Below are 4,759 nucleotides of genomic sequence, written 5' to 3' on the forward strand. Positions count from 1 at the left end.
TAAAAGTGATGTAAAAGTTCAAGGAATTATTGTTGTTATGGTTTTCTTGAATTGAGTGAGACACAAATAGTAACATTGCCCCCAAAATGTGTATAGATAAATGCTGCACACAAATGCTCGTTTCTCTCTTCCACTGTTGGTGAAAATTTTGATTTTATTTAAGTGACTCATTAATTTCTTTCCCAGCTCTCATCTTCTCTCAGCAGTGAAATTCAAATCAGCTGAAATATCTTCTTGCATTACTCTCTGCCAAACTTGATTAGGTGAAGTGAATATTCCATCTTATTAGTCACTTTGCAGAAAACAAGCCTACCATTGTACGTTCTACAGTTCTACTAAATTAGGAGAAAGATCGAATATCAATGGAGCAAAAAAGAACTCCAATAAGGCAATAACTGAGTCATTCCAAGTTGCAGAAAATCAGTAAGAAATAATTCCAAGTTGCTGAAAATCAGTAAGAAATATTACTATTTAACAACTCCAACTAGCAAATTTAACCACTATCCCTAGTAGTACTTGCCAACATTCAGGCCATCTGCATTTTTACCCATTCCACAGCTCTTTAAATTCTTTATTAGCAGTTTGATCTCTTACTGCCCTGCAGAGAACGAAGAATAACAACTTACTTTAGAAGAAAAAAAAATATTGAGTCTCAATAGTTATATCCAAAGATAAGACAAAGAAGTAAAACTGGGGGGAAAAAGACATTGAAAAGAAATGCAGTGACAAAAGGAAAATAAAGGAAGAACTTCTTAGCTAGTAATGCACTTGAATTAAACTAAATGCATAATATGACATGCATGATCAAGTTCGATGCAGCTAGTCTAAAAGATTAAATCCTATCTCATGGTTCCGCCAGTAAATTATTCCTAAATATAAGCTTTAGGTTGCATCTATGATCATAGTCTACCTAACTGTTTATCTTTGATTCCCCTCCAGTCCTTTTTCTCTTTTTAGAACTAAATTAATCTGTCTTTTGCAGTAATGCTTTAACAGGTGCTTGTCACAAACGATTGAAATATTTCAGTCCACTTTTGCTCATATATCTTCAAGAAGACAAAAACCATGGTCTGGAGCGAGCACTCATGAATGCAAAATAATTTTGTTTTTTATTTTTATTTATAGAGTGGAACTGCAGCAAGGTAGGGCCTTTGGACCTATCCTAGGGAGTAAACTACAGAAACATGACCCCACCGGTCAAAACCATGTATCATATCATCCAGGAGAACTAGTAGCGATTGATATATATATATATATATATATATATATATATATATATATATATATATATATATATATATCACCTGAATTGTAATCAATGTGAAAAAGCAAGTTAAAAAAGAAAACACAAAGTAGCTTTAATAACTCATTTAGATTCATTTCTTAGTATGAAAACCTTAACCTGTTTTGAAGATCACTCCTAATCTTGGAAAATTAGCTAGTTACATGCAACCAGAATCTTTCTTGTTTTGGAAGTTCTCACCAGCTTAGTATTTAGGACCTCATTTGGTTTTTAGTTTTAAAATATTACCAATCATGCCAAATGGGCACAACCAAAGAAGTATGCAAGAGTATACACCCACTGAAATGCAAGGCATCCTGAGATTTCCAAATATTTCAATATGAAAATTAATATTTATCTTGTGGGATAGGGTGCACCCTTTATCATTCACATATAATTTATTTCCTATAAATCGCAAAGCTGACACAAGAAGCTAAGAAACTTCAGGGGAAAAAAGAAGAAACGAAGCTAGCATTGACAATAGGACACTGCATTCAAGTTGAACTTCAGCCTTCAGGTTACAAATATATATATATTTTTTTCCATTGGTAGGTTAAAGTCAGTTTTGGGCTCATAATCTAAGATTCAACCCAATTATTATCAAGGAAGGAAATCACATTTGAGTTTTGCAGGTACAATCTAAATTCATAACAAGAAGTCAAGATTTTTAGTTTTTGATAAGTTACACGCACAACCTCACTCTTCACCAAGTATATATTACCCAAATCACCCAAAGCAATATCCACGATTCCACGTCTTCATTTATGCAATATAATCAATGAATATTATTATTAGTAGGTAAGAATTTTATTAATCAGAATAAAAAGCACAAAGACAACAGACAAAAGAATAACTTACATTGTTCCCCTTCATTTGTAAATGTAACTTCAAATTTTACAATGTCCACCTATAACAGCCATAAAATTGTGAAATTCTGCACACAAAAAAAAAAAGTTAATAAAATATATTCTAAACAAGGTCAAAGAAACTAGTTTACACAAAGTAACCATATTACTTGAGAAAAGGAAAATAACATATGACTATTGTACCTGATAAAGGATTACTATATCTCTGAAAGGTCAATCTGAACCACTGACATGTGAAAATTTTGGGCACTTGAAAGTCTTTATTTTGACATGTGGCCGCATCTTAGGGAGATTCTTCAGCTTTTTGCAGCAACTCAAATAATTTTTTTTAGCACTGGGAAGTCACTGGATTTGCAGCGAGCCCAAGTTTCCAAATCATTCATATGCCAAATTTCCAGTGTAAGTAAAGATGGGAAAGCAATTTTGACAATTCCCCATTCGTAGAACTTGGATCCAATATGTTTAACCCCGTTAACATTTACAATAATTTGAAGAGATTCCAAGAGAGGTTTACATTTACAATAATTTGAAGAGATTCCAAGAGAGGCAATGGAACAAGTGGTGGGAGTTCTTCACTTAAACAGTTGGTCAGGGTGATAGATATAAGATGTGTGAATGAAGGATTTGACACCCAAGACGAAAACCATGAGGTTGCAATGAGGTAAAAGACCTTGGACAATGTCAAAATTTGCATTAGGTTCGTTTTTGGACCAAACCAAGGATAATTTGTGAATACCAGTCATGAGATGCAACCTTGCCCCCTTAGCATCATCCAAAGTTGCCACATTGCTTGCCACATTGCTAAGCTGCCCACAAAGGTTATTTAGGTTTCTTAGCTCCCCAATTTGACATCTATTTTTCTGACAGTGAATTCAAGTAGTGTTTGAAGAGAGGTCAATCTCCCAATAAATGTAGGTATCAAATTTAATTTAACAGGACTTTAACAGGACTAATAACAAGGTGGCGCAGGTCAGACAACAAGTAAAAGTTGTTGGGAATGCTGTTCAATTCATGACAACGAAAGAGATTCAAGGTTTGAAGACGGAAGAGGTTGATGATTGATCTACTCAATGTCTCAACTGGACTATAAGAGAGATTTAGAGACCTAAGATGCAGCAAATCACAAACAAAATCTGGAAGAGCCCGGCATAAGTATGCGCAAGTATCTAGCCTTGAGGAACAAATCCCTAACACCTAACTGAGAGCTCCTCATAAGTAAGATTGTGCGTAAACCCCTTGAAGATTCTAGCCATCCTTCAGATATGGAAGAGATGCACACAGAAACAGAAGCATGGCGTGCCCTCTTTGAGACAAGACCATCAGACCGCACGAATTCATGATACATGGTAAAGGGATCGATGTTTATCCAGTCAAATCTTAGTTTGTACAGAGGAGTGTCTAGGTTCGAAGACACCATTAGATCAAAGTAATGGCCTGCTTCCTCCTCCAAGCTACGTCCAGCAACAGGGTGAATAAGTCCCCCCGCTACCCATAATGAGACCAAATCTTTCTTGTAAAAGGTGAAACCAGGGGTGAATATGAAGCAGAATTCCAGGCATCTTCTCAAATACCAAGGAAGTAAATCATATCTTGGGTCTTCTTTGTCACTACTCGAGAAGGAGTATGGGGGCATTGAGGATGAGGGTAAAGAGAGCATTTCCGCTATAGGATTTTCTATGTTAGAAATACTGAATTGAATAATATTGTATTTCTCACCGAAAGAATATGCATGAGTGCCTTTATATAGGAGGCATATGAGTGCAGTACAAGTAAATATGAGTGTAGTACAAGTAAGAGTGCTATACAAGTAAGAGTGCTAAACAAGTAAACTAGTTGGGCCTAAAGCCCACAACACTATATATGTTAACAGCCCCCCTCAAACTCAAGGTGGATGTGAGACCAACTTGAGGTTGTCAACCAAAGTACGAAGGCGTCCCTTAGGATGTGACTTGGTGAAGATATCTGCAAGTTGATCTGTAGAGGAGACTGAGATTAGCTTGAGAGCACCATGGACAAGATGATAACGGATAAAATGACAATCGATCTCGATGTGTTTAGTCCGTTCATGGAAGACATCATTGTGAGCATTATGAATGACACTTTTGTTGTCACAATAAAGAGGAGTAGCAGAGGATGTCGACACACCTAAGTCTTTGAGAAGCCATCGTAGCCAAAGAAGCTCAGATGTGGTATCAGCAAGGGCACGATATTCTTCGGTACTAGAACGGGCCACATGAGTTTGTTTCTTGCTTCGCCAAGAAATCGATAGAAGAACCAAGAAGAAAGCAATAACCGGTGGTAGACATTCGCGATCGGTGGGATCTCCCCGCCCGATCGGCATCGGGAAAATGCACGGAGAACAAGAGGAGACCGAGCAGAGTAGAAAAGACCATGGAAGAGAGTGCCCTTTAGGTACCGAAGAATGCGCAGAACAGCAGCATAGTGAGTCGATCGTGGAGCAGACATATATTGGCTCACCTGGTGAACAGCATAGGAAATGTCTGGACGAGTAACAGTGAGATAAACTAGGCTGCCAACTAAGCGTCTGTAAAGAGAGGGATTAGACAATGGTTTCCCCCCTGAAGGAGTCAGATGCGCATTAAGCTCGACT

This window comes from Castanea sativa, chromosome 5 (genome assembly GCF_040712315.1).
Source record: "Castanea sativa cultivar Marrone di Chiusa Pesio chromosome 5, ASM4071231v1".
Lineage (NCBI taxonomy): Eukaryota > Viridiplantae > Streptophyta > Magnoliopsida > Fagales > Fagaceae > Castanea > Castanea sativa.